Source organism: Aulonocara stuartgranti (assembly GCF_965226115.1).
Source record: "Aulonocara stuartgranti genome assembly, chromosome: 7".
Lineage (NCBI taxonomy): Eukaryota > Metazoa > Chordata > Actinopteri > Cichliformes > Cichlidae > Aulonocara > Aulonocara stuartgranti.
The window spans coordinates 38,369,290-38,382,622 of NC_138945.1; the positions used below are offsets into that span (position 1 = coordinate 38,369,290).

General features: G+C 38.2%; 1 long non-coding RNA gene across 1 annotated transcript; it reads left to right on the forward strand.

The window, feature by feature from the left end:
• The first annotated feature begins 2,947 nt into the window (after window positions 1-2,947).
• Window positions 2,948-12,991, forward strand: LOC309711390. Its single transcript, XR_014277962.1, has 3 exons — window positions 2,948-3,113; window positions 9,412-9,590; window positions 9,718-12,991. It is a non-coding gene; the product is annotated as an uncharacterized lncRNA (long non-coding RNA).
• Window positions 12,992-13,333: the final 342 nt, after the last annotated feature.

A 13,333-nucleotide genomic window follows, 5' to 3' on the forward strand; every position in this document is an offset into this window, starting at 1 on the left:
CTCAGGGTAATTATAATATGGGCTGTCTTGATTTACCGTTTTTCTCTTTGTGGGTCCAGCTGTATGTTCCATGTCTACTTTGATTTTTACCTCTGTCTGTTTCTTACTTTGTACTTGTATGAAGCAGCTGGTATTAAACACTCACACTTAAATTAAGTTTTTATATTGCTTGCCATACTTCAGTGGGTCTTCAGGCCGGGCAGTATCAATCTGTCCTCCACACATGGTTGGTCACCCCTAAGAAGAAAAATTACGTGAGTCTGTGCTGAACCTTTACCTCTGGTTTTCTGCATAAACAGCTGATGAACAGTCCCTCTGACAGACAGTAGAGACAGTGGCTGCAACAACACATGACAGCTCCCACGAGGATTTGACAGAGTGTCAATGTTTAATTGGGAAATGTGCTCGCTGAATGCTAATGTTATCGACATTAGACTTTTGTTAAAGTGATGGATGGAATGCTCACACATATTTCATTGTCTGACTATTTTAAACATGCATTAACACACAAATACAAAATAATAATTACAAATAGGATTTTTGTTTTTCTAACATTTTATCTCTTGACTTACAGTATTACTGATTCTCAGGCCTTAGTCACACAGGCCTAGAGACCAATCAGTGATCGATGTGCAACCTCCACTCACTAGAAAAACATTTTCTAACACTGGAAAATAACTCAAAATGTTAGAAATATTCCAGTGTTAGAAAATCAGCACTGCTCAGTGTTAGCCATTGTTAATCTTCAAAACTGACTAGGTTACTTTTAATTTAACACTGGTTGTTAATTTAACACTGGAGATTTTGCTGTGTACTTTTTGCACTTTTATTAACTCAGTTAATAACGTACAGGAACGTACAGCATAGTACGTGATATTGTGTGAAATGGATACCACCCGTCCTCAGTGGCAAGGAGAAAACTGAGTGTAAAAAATGAAGCTGTAAATTGACTATAAATGTAACTATATTTCCAGATAGACTCCTAGTTACGATCTTTTGGTAGTGATTGGAAGAGTAAGACTGAGGATACAAGTAATATAAATGTGCTTCATTCAAGTGTGGCTGGGCTTAGAGAGAGGAGATTGTACATTCAGGAGCAGCTCAGAGTAATGCTGCTGCTCTTCCACATCACCAGTCAAGGTTGTTCAGGCATTTGACCAGGATGACACTTGGATGTCTCAGATTAGATGTTTTGGGTAGTAGAGGAGTCAAGATGGAGAGATTATATCGCTCAGCTGGCTTGGGAACATCTCTTCATCCTCATGATCGAAGGCGGTAGGTCAAAAAAGAAGGATCTAATCAAGCATGATCCTGGATTGGAAAATGTCTGTTTCATGTGCAGATGTATGGATACAGAGTTTGTATCAGTGAGCTCTCACAGATGGTCCACATTTATGTTTGCTGATTCCTCAAACAGTATCTGATTACATTTCTTAAACTCTTGCAACTTTGTTGTAACTATCTCTCTCATTCTATCTGTCTTCTTCTTCTAGCCAAGGCAAATGTAGCATAACATTCAATATTCTGTAATCAAACACACTGCATGTAACACTCTATTCATTCATCTGGGCTATTTTCTAGATAGTGTTTCAATGTATTTTCTCACATTGAGTTGAACCAGTGCTAATAAAGCACTAAAGTGTGTGGTTGCTTGTGTGGGTTTGAAACTCTGATTTACTGTATTGATCTGTAAACAAAATCTTCCTCTGTGGAGTCTGTCCAATGATTACACCTCTCTTTGTCTACGGAACTTGGAAAGAAAAGCGTCTGGACTTTTCTTTCCAAGCTCCCTTCCAAGCAATGCAAGTCAAGACTTTAAAGAAGTCCAGACGCTTTTCTTTCCGAGCTCCTTAGACTACGATGAGTTGGATGACTGAGAACCTTCACAGACATACACCTCTCTTTGTTGCTCTACAGTTTTCTGTTTCACATCGTTCATTGCTCTCGCTGTAGATGAGTGTGTGTAGGCGTCTGTGCGTGTCATCTTACATAATTTTGCTGTCATCACTCTGTTTGTCTTCTCTGTCTCTTTAGTGACTGAGCTCATTTATATTTGTTATTTATAACACGGGGAACCTATTCCTACAGCGCACACTGTGAAGGATTCAGATAATCTGAACACATGAGGATGAGGACACAGTGCCTTAGAACTGTATGTAACATTGTTTCTAACAGCCAGCAGGATGGGTGCAAAAACAAGTCCATTGTTACAAAGGTGTATGAGAACATGCCCCTCATCTAGCATGCATGCTTTCCTTGGGAGCAATACAAGTTGTCAATGGAAAATTGTACTTAGTAGTCAGTATAATGTTTTAATGATATAAGTTTGCATATGGTAGAATACTGCATGTAATCATTTGTGTTTAGAAGTATATAGTTGGTGGCATATTGAAAGAATGTCTCATCCTAGGAGGTCTGTAACATTCCAGGGTGTTCTGGCGTTCACCCCCACATCCTAGGAGTATGGGAGAGGTCGTACCTTGTCTTATTGTTTTACGCTATATAAATACAGGCCATTTACCATTTTACCATTTACGGTAGGATTAACGTAGCTATGTCAGTTTTAGTCTAAGTGCTTTTTTACATATAGATGAACTGTTGGATTTTCCAGACCAGCAGGAAGTCGTTTATGGGGTCACACTCTGACACACACACACACACACACACACACACACACACACACACACACATATTCCAATGTAAGGAACAAGCACCCACTGAAGTGTATAAATAAAAGACCAGGGCAGTCCTCAGTGCTTAGTCTCTGAGCCTCACTCTTGGTGTGTGAGCTCAGGAGACTGCCCTTGCTAGCAAGAAAATCTGTGTGTTTCTCTTCTCTGATTCTCTACTGAAGAAGAGTTTTAGAATATATCTCTTAACATTATTTGGTCTTTCGTAGCCGGATCAGAAAATATCAGAACTGTTATCTGTGACTCTGTTCCAGGATCCAGCACTGATTCATGACGCCGTGGGGAGCCAGCACCGAAGCCTATGCACAGCCCTCTTAGACGAGGAGAGAGCCCCAGGGCGTTAATTCGGGTCTGGGCCGGTGGCCTGGTCCACGGCGCTGGGATACAGTCTGATGATCCGAACCACCAGTGAGACGTTGGAGGGTGAGAAACACTAATTTGGTATATAAAATGGCCGCAAAGGTTTAAAGTAATGTGATAAATTAGGTTGGGTTCACCGAAAGGAGCTGAATTAGACTTAAGTTTTAGAGGTAGCTGAAATTACTTCGTGACAAATTAAAATACGTTTAGGCAAATGAAAACACGTTGAGACAGAGAAATTAAAATAGGTTGGGTTCGCCAAAAGGAACTGAATTAGACTTAGGTTTTAGAGGTAGCCGAAATTACTTCGTGACAAATTAGCGCGCAAATGTCTATATGTGTGTGTCTGGAAGTAAGTTGATTTTACAGCACAATACAGTTGTTAATAGTAATCCACATTAAGCTCAGGGTTGCTCAAATTCAGTACAATGACAGATGAAGTGATATAGGTAAATATTTAAACTAATGACGTGCATAGAGGCACTTGACCTGTTTGAAAGACTGTCATCTTATTATGAGCCATTGAGATATAGAGCACACCTGTGAAAACAACTAATATGCTGAACCCTGTATGAAGCAGCTGAAAAATACATGATTACAGAAGCTGAATTGAATATGAAAGTGCAAGTCTTTGCCACTGTGTGGGTCAAAGCACGCAACCACTGTGTGAGGTTGCGTTGCGGTCTCTTCTGAGCTGATGAGCAAGCTACACATTATCAGATCGAGAGCTGGCTGAGAACTCTTCAAAGAGAGGGAAACAGAACTATGATCACTGTGATAACTGGAGTGTGCAGTGTTTGCGTGAGTTCAGCTTCTTCTTTCAGATGCGCAGCAGTTTTTCTGCATCTTGACTCATGTGTGTAGAGTGTTCATAGCATCAGCATCATGTTTTTGTTTATTTGTTTTGGTGGGTTGAAAAATAGTTAAATAAACTTGTGATCATATTTATGGATCACCATGGCACATGCCATTGGCCAAATGATTTATTTACGCAGATGAAACAAGTGAGTGTTAATGTGTCTGACGTCACAGTGTTTTTGTGCGCTGTGTAAAAGTAATTGCCTCTGATTGTGAGAGTGGTGATTCTGCAGGTCACCATTACATTGTAGATGAAAAATAATCATAGGGAAAAGGTTTTGTGTTGATCAGCCAAGAACAACTACAATCTCATTTTCTGCTTAAAGGACTGTTCACAAAAACAGAGAGAGAGAGAGAGAGATGTGTGTTGATTAAGCAGTGATAATAATAATGAAAATGTCTTAGTTTGTCACTTTCAGGTGAATCAATTTTCCACATGCAGCGGTCGGAAGAAAATTATAGTTTAACATCATTGGAAACATTCAGGCCAAGTTTCTGGCTAACTTATTTACAGCACCATGTGTCTCTCAAACTCACAAGCGAGCTCTCACTCCTCCCTGAAGACAAGGAATGCAGCTCCAAAGAGCAATAATATGGCAGATAAAGACACAGCAGCAAAGTCCTGAGCAAAGAGTCCCAGCAAGCAGCAGCAGTGTCGACAAACAACATCAGAGAAGAAAAGCAAACCCATCATCCTGCCTGATTGGATGAATGGCACTGTGTTTCCAACAAACTGCAAATTCACTGTGCATGGGAAAAGAATGTTTGAGGAGAACTGAGGAGACTGTTGGAGTTTGACATTTGCCACCTTTGGAGAAAATGGTGTAACACTTCCAGCTCTTCAAAAATCACAGACGCTCAGGAAGGTTGGCTTTTCACAGTTTATTCCTGCAGAAGACATAAAACACACTCAACAGGTGTCTTCTGATGGTACCAGCAATTGTAGCTCCCTCACAGTGCAAACGCGCGCTGTCTTAACAGACTTACAATTAACCTTTTAATAAAGAAAAGGTGGAAAATAATAATTTCTCTCATTTTACACTCTGTCATACTGAGCTTGTATACAAAAGAAATCTTATGACTAATAAAATACATTTCACAATCGTATAAAACAGAATAACAGGATAACATAAGTATCACCAACTAAACATTTCCCTCTAATGGTCAAATTAACAATAGCGCATTACATCTTCACTTGCTTGTGCTTTACAGACAAAATGGCTGTTAACAAGCTCACGTACCTGCAGAAGACATAAAACACACTCAACAGGTGTCTTCTGATGGTACCAGCAATTGTAGCTCCTACAATGTAAAACAACATCACAAAAAGCACAGAAAAACGGTAAATCCAAACACATTTCCTGCTATGCGCAGCAACCACTAGGGGGCTGACAAAGACTTACTGCCAAAGAGCATAAATACGGCAGAAACACTATTTAACAGCAACCCGCCTTTGTTTCAGTTACACAGAAACTTTCTAACATCAATATGAACCTATATACATCGACATGTACAACTTATGTAACAACATTCAGTTCAGTTCAGTTCAGTTCATTTTTATTTCAAACATTTCAAACATGTGCCTTCACAATCATTACAAAATATCATTCCATTATTTGTTTGAAAAGGAGTAGGCTGAAGTATTTACTTATTTGTCCCTACCCCCTCAAGTTTTACCTCTCATTCATTTAATTTTTTTTGTCTTAAATTAAACAAACAATATATGAAACATATAAACATATGAAGTAAAACAAAACATAACATACATAAATCAAAAACAAGAAATTAGCAAGCCCCACCACAGTATAGTTTCTTTCATATGAAAAATACAGAATGTGTATATTTGCAGATACACAAGTTATGGAAAAACAACAAACCAAAACAAAACAAAAAAACAAAAAAACAACCAAAAAAGAACCGCAACACCATTACCAGCAACATTACCATCCTGGGTTAACCCCGTTTTCTTCATTCTTATACTTATTTAAAATTAGGTTTTTATATTTTACTTTAAACTGTTTTATGTTTTGACTGTCTTTTATTTCTTCTGTTAGACTGTTCCATAATTTAACTCCTGCAATTGAGATTGACATAGTTCTTAAAGTTGTTCTAGCACTTTGTATTTTTAAATTCCATTTCCCTCTTAAGTTATACCCACCTTCTCTTTCTATGAACAATTTACAGATTTCTTTGGGAAGCAATTTATTTCTGACTTTATACATTATTTGCGCTGTTTTAAGCTTCACCAAGTCTTGGAATTTAATAGCTTGCATTTTGACAAAGAGTGCATTTGTATGGTCCCTGTACCCTACATTATTTATTAATCTAATGGCCCTTTTCTGTATTATAGTTATTGTTTGTGTGTTACTTTTGTATGTGTTTCCCCAGACCTCTACACAGTAGCTCATATATGGCAGTAGTAAAGCACAGTATAAAATGTGCAGTGCTTTCTGATCCAACATATGCTTTGCTTTTCCCAGGACGGCAATGCCCCGTGCCAATTTCCCCCGAACATAAGTAATGTGTGGCTTCCAACAGAGCTTGTGGTCAATGATCACCCCAAGAAATTTTATTTCATTTACTCTTTCTAAATATACATTGTCAACACATATTTCTACTTCGATGTTTTTCTTTTGGTTTCCAAACAACATAAATTTGGTTTTATCGAGATTCAATGATAATTTATTTATATCAAACCACTTCTTTAATATCGTTAATTCCTGTGTGATCATTTCCAAAACCTGTGGCAATTCCCCACCTGCACACAGTATATTTGTGTCATCTGCAAATATTACAAACTTTAAAATCTCCGATACTCTGCAGATATCATTTAAGTACATAATAAACATTTTTGGACCCAGTACTGAACCTTGAGGTACTCCACAAGCTATATCCATCAAATTAGATTTATATTCATTTATTTGTACATATTGTTGCCTATTCCCTACATAGCTTTTTAACCATTCCAAAACCACTCCCCTAAACCCGTACTTTTCCAGTTTTTTTAATAGAATTTCATGATTAACAGTATCAAACGCCTTCTTTAGATCTAAGAAAACTCCGAGCGCATACCTCTTATTATCCATACATTCCGTTATCTTTTCCATTAAATCTATCAGTGCCAAAGCTGTTGATCTGTTGTTTCTGAACCCATACTGACTATCTGTCATTAATTCATATTTTTCCACAAAACTGTCAAATCTTTTTATGAAGAGTTTTTCCAGTATCTTAGAGAACTGGGAGAGTATTGACACTGGTCTATAGTTTGTAAAATGATGTCTTTCACCGGTTTTGTAAATGGGAATAACTTTAGCAACTTTCATTTTTTGTGGAAAAACTCCTTTTTGAAACGACAAGTTGAATATATATTTTAATGGTTTTACGATGCCATCAATAACTGTCTTTACCGTTACCATATCAATATCATTCCAGTCTGTACTGGTTTTGTTCTTAAGTCCTCTAACCATGTCATAAATCTCTTTCTCTTCCACTGCTCTTAAAAACATTGAGCTACTATTCCTTTCAATATTTTCACCAGTGTCCCTTTCTATTCCATCAACCTTTATTTCTTCTGCCAGTTTTGGCCCTATGTTTACGAAGAATTCATTAAAGCCATTTACTATCTCCTCCATGTTATTAATACTTCTTGTCCCTTCTATAAAGTACCCAGGGTAATCATTATTCCTTGATTCATTTTTGATTATTCTGTTTAATACATTCCATATATCTCTTGTGTTATCTTTATTGTGTTCTAACCTTTTAATGTAATACTCTCTTTTACAGGATCTCATTATATTAGTTAATTTATTTTTGTAAGTTTTATACTTCATTTCAGTTTCTATTGTTCTCTTTTTTATGAATTCTCGATATAAGGTATTCTTTTTTTTGCTGGCATTTTGTAGTCCTTTTGTCATCCATGGTCTTCCTGCATAGTTGTGTTTCCTATTGATTTCAATTACTGGGCAGTTTTTATCAAGTAATGTGTTAAATGTTCTTAAAAATCCTTCGTAAGCTTTATTAACTTCTGTTTGTTCATACACAATATTCCAATCTTGCTTTAAAAGTTCATTTCTAAGACAATTTAAGGTCTTCTCTGTTCTTATTCTTTTGTAAATAATCTTATGTCCATCGTTGTTCACTTTATAATGGCAATTATACGATGCAAAGACTGGTAAATGGTCACTTATATCATTTGATAAACAGCCCACTTTTTATCTTTCCTTCTATTCACACCAGAAACCATAAAAATGCCAGAGCCTTTCATTACAGGACTTACCCTCACAGTGCAAACGCGCACTGTGAGGAGCGGAAGCCTTAGCAGCTTCTAAACATTAGAGTGAGATCCGGTTTCTGGGTTTTCAAAATAAAATACAATTAAAAAAATGATAAAATTCACACTTAAAATGATAATTAAGAACAGGTAAGTGCATGTTTTTCATATGTATTTTTAACTCCGTTACAATGGCAAGAAGAGACAGTGAAACACAGGACGAAGCTGAAGGAGAACTGCCTGCTATTGGACTGTTGAAGTGGGAGAGGACAACAGTGAAAGTGAGAATGCTGGTGTTTAAAGTGGGAAATCAAAATTTGGTCAAAACTGACTGCTTAAGTGGGAAATTGTGAAGGAGTCTGAAACACTGCAAAAAGAAACATACAAAATCACACACACAAGCAGAACATGCATTAACCCTACTAACACTTCCAAACACAAGAGAGCTCATGAAGATTAGACAACATCTTAAGCATGTGAGTCTGTTTACCATCTTGTCCAAGTCACTTAGTGTGATGAGAAGTGATGCAAAGATCAGTGGACTCATAGCACATCGGTTACAAAATGATTAAATAATACCAGAGAAATGTGTAGGAAAGGCAGCTTTAAGAACATGCTCTGCTGGCTATGCAGCTCCACAGACATGCATTAAACCTGCCTAATAACACAAACACACATGCAATGAAAATTAGCTTGTCATCTCTCATCAGTGTTAAAATAGTGTAAATTTAGCAGACACTTGTTATCAAATACTGAATTTATCCAATGCAAAAAATTGACTCTCTAGGTTGCAGGACAACAGTTTAACTTTCGTGGGAAAAAGACTCTGGTTTGACCAACCAGTGATCAGACAATAAATTTAGTTGTTAATATAGTAAATTGGGAGATGCTGTCACGGCCCTGCGGCACGAGGGAACAAAGATGGACACAGGTGCAGAAACCAACCCGGAAGCGAGACGGTAGGGAACAAAAAATGATTTATTTCCGCCCACAGGTAAACAAAAGCAAAAGCAAAGCGACGCCACCACACTCGTGGCGCGTAAGATTAGCTAAGGAAATGAGGGCGACCTAGACACCTCTAGGAGACTGCTGAACAGCAGAGGCAGCGGGGAGGTAGAAACAGGACTAGGCAGGGGCCGGGGCACTGGAATTAGAGGAGATCACGGTCAGTGGGATCCAGCAGACAATCAACGATCCTCCACAGTTGAATTGAGTTGTCTTACTTGGTTTCAGGTGGAGGGGACAGGTGGAGCGGAAGCCCGGAAGCGGTCGAGGCGTGGGGAGGCAGGCAAGTGAGTGGTGGGCCGGCAGACCACGTCGTGTTAGCAGCAGGCGGCCCAGGTCCAGGAAGGCGGGAGTGAGAGAAACGAGATCTCCACACCAGGTGCTACTTCTGAGGACAAGAAACACAAGTAAGTCATCACATGACGTTGGACAGGGTTATGATGCTCCACTCGACTGACATGGGGATAGCAGATACTCAGGCGATGAATGGTTGAGAGCGCAGGTCTGATCTACTGCTGGCATGATTGCTCACAGGTGGTCAGCCAGGGAGGAGCAACCGAACTCCGCCCAAAGGAGGAGGGGCCGCTGTCGGAGACCTGCAGGTGCCCACCCAGGCCATGACAGATGCTTCCTGCTTGATTGATGCAGCACAAGTATGAGAGAAATTCTATTTTTGTGATAAGATTTTGAACATGCATTTCTGTTGTCCTTTCATCTTAGTGGGTTAATAGCTGATTCAAATTAGTTGATCATTTTTAGATTAATGAAAGGTGACTGAATTCTAGCACGAGTGAATGGGATGTGTTGGAGTTTGTTAGAGTGGAGACTCTAAAACACTGTGTTTCCTGTTTTGATGTGCGAGTGAATCCTGCACCCAGATACACAACTCTGAATACATAAGAACAAACGTCTTTTGTGAAATACCTGATGACATGTCACACGTTTTATGATGACGGGAAAAAAGAAAAACTGGATAAAATAGATCTGTGGCCTAAATGAGTGAAAAGCACAGACCTGGGGATTAAACTCATAGCTAATAAGACATTAGGGTCATGTTGCGTGTTGTGTGGCTGATTGTTGGTTTGGAGTAAATCTAGCTGATGATTTTTCTTTTGTTGTGAAGTTGAGCCTGCCAATTAGTATGATAGTATGATAAATCATGCTAATGGTATGATTTACCCTCCTGAGATGAGGAGCTTGTGTAACGTAACAAGGCCTTTTTATTTTGATACTTTCACAGTGCACTGAAAGTTTTGTTCGATTATCTCTGTTTAAGCAGATCTGCATGTTGGGAATTAAAAGTGCTACACGTCGTCGAGAAAATTGTTACAAGTGAGTTTCTCCACATTAAAATGGGCTCAGGAGAAAGCCACTTATTTGGGACAATTAGAAAATAAGAGTCCCTGCCTAAAAAGGATTCAGCGAGGTAATCCGATCTAAAGTTCTTCTTTTTCTTTTTGAAATGACGTCATTTTGCTGAGGGTGGAGATCAAATGCGACGATAGTTTCCACTATCAGCAAAGAAAGAAAGAATGAATGAATGAATGAAATAAAAACAAACTGACTGACTGGTAAAAGCTGACAAGACTTGACCACGACTCAAGGTTAACCTCCACCTAGACAGGACAAAAGGGTAGATGAATTTATGTGCTTCTTTTTACAGGAGCAGAAAGCTAACAGCAACATCTGAGGTTGCATGAGCTTTGGCCGTACCGATTTAACTTTTAAATGCCACTTTCTGTGTTTGTGAATCTACCAGGGGTGTGTTATTCATGGGCTTGTGTTGCTCACAGAGATTACTGTGAGAAAGAGTGTATACACCCGCGCAGTGCTAACATTTACATTTCTTTTTACAGCACACTGCAAAAACAGCTATACTTGAAACAAGCCAAATATTCTTAAATCTGACAAAATTTTCTTGTTTTGAGCAAAAAAATCTGCCAATGGGGTAAGCAGAAGTTGCTTAACTAGAATTCTTAAAACTAGCAAATTAATTTAACTGCCATATGCCTTTTAACTAGACAAAATTGTCTAAAATGTATGCTTATTTGAAGAAAATGTGACTTATTATAAGTAAAAGATACTTTGATATTTAGAAAATCTGTACCTAAAATGAGTATTATGCTTTCTTGAACAAGCTGTTTTCAATAATTATTTGCTTACTTTAAGATTCGACACCTTAATTTAGATTTTTCACATAAAAAAAACACCTTACCATAGGACAAATTTTCTTAAAACTGAATTGTTTCTTTCTTGATTGAGCTAACTATAAGAATTATGTTTTGACTCTGAGAACAATAATCAGCAAAAATTCCCGAGAATAAGACACCATCTCTTCAAAAAGCTACTAAAAATAAGGGAATTCATCTTAAATTAAGACAGCAAAAGCACTCTTAGATTTTGCGCTTTTATTGACACAGCAATGGGTCAGTAACTCACTGAGGTCTGTTCCAGGAGAATCATGTCTAAAATTATACATTTCAGCAGGGTACTGTGTAACATGGCCAATATAAGAAGTGCATATTCCAGATACTCTTAACATGAATAATAACAGTATAACACACTCATGGCTGGTATCAAAAATAAATTTTGCTGAAGCTTAAAACAATCACTATTTCAAATCCTATATTACATAACATTTTAGAAGAACAAGTTTAACGACCACACAAACAAACATGTGTTTTACATTTGAACAACTTTTCTAGAGAAAAAAAAAACAACCTCACTGACCAACACTGAGTCTGATAAACAAGGCAGATGGAGTCTGTCATCTGAGAGACTCACTCAATGAATGACTTCCACTCACCAAGCGCCTTCTTGTAAGAGGGGGTTGAATCTCGGTCATGGATGGAGTCTTTGAGTATTTCAGTTTGCAAGACAGACAGCAGCGTGGAAATGCACTTTGGATATGTGGGGTGGAGGGCATAGTAATATGCCATCAGATAGAGCAGTCCCTCATTAAGATCCTTCTGGTCAAAAGTGCTCACCGGTGTGGTTCCAACAGCTATCATGCAGTTGCCTTCAGAGACAAGCAGAAGTGGACAAGCCAGGGGTCGCTGACGCAGGTAGCCTTCAGGGTCTTCTGAAGTCTACATGACAGAAAAAAAAGAGGATTAGAACAAGACCGTAAGAAACACAATTTTTGAGTTGCATTACAGTATAAAATAGATCAACTTTTTTTGTAGGTTTTTATTAACATCAACATGTTATGGGGATCTGAACTTTAAGGATATTTGACTGACTCCACAGTAAAATATATAAAATGAAAACATGAGTAACTGCAAAATTCAACAATATATACACATAGAATATTGCAGCCTTACCTTTAGGACATGGAAAAAAGCCTCACTACAGATGTCCAGCTTCTTAGGTGGTACTGTGCTGGAAGGGAAAAGCACGGGAAGGGCTCTGAACACAGCTGCTGCATGTTAATCATGTGATTTGATCATGTGATTTACAGCAGGACACAACTTAATGATGTTTTTCTACTACAGGATTTCTGGGTTTATGTGTGAAGAAACTGTGTTTACAGGTTATGAGTTGGTGATGCTGTTACACTGTGTTTTTGGGAAAATGTGAAGGTTACTTTGATGATGTGAATAACATTCTTTCCACAGCTATGGATGGCTAACTTTATGGTCTTTTTATAGCACCTCTGGAACCTGTCGACCTGCGCCTGGTCACCAGGATGATTTATGTGTGTTGCTAATGTTTGTTTTTCTAAGAGTGCATGTAGAGGATTCAGCAGAGACGGACATGTAACATGAGAAAAACAAATACGAGATGCAGTGTTTATGGAATAGTTTCATATGGGCTCCTATTGAGCTCCTAGTGATACATGAGTGGAGTGACTTTGCTTAAGAGAAGTCACCGATTACATTAATGTTGACTGAGTACATGGGATGATCCATGTCTGAGGCAAATTATGGTAATAATTGTAGTTTACTGATTTGAGAAAACCTGCACATGATACTTGTCTTGCTGATGTTGAATACTTATTACCCTTATGATACAATTGTTTATAAGCGTGAAGTTTGATTTCACTTCCAGATCTTGTTTTCCAGGCCATGGTGGTGTGTATGCAGGCTCCTGGCAGAGCCGGGTGTTAAGCAAACTTAATATGCAAAACCGATTGACATCTTTTATTGCA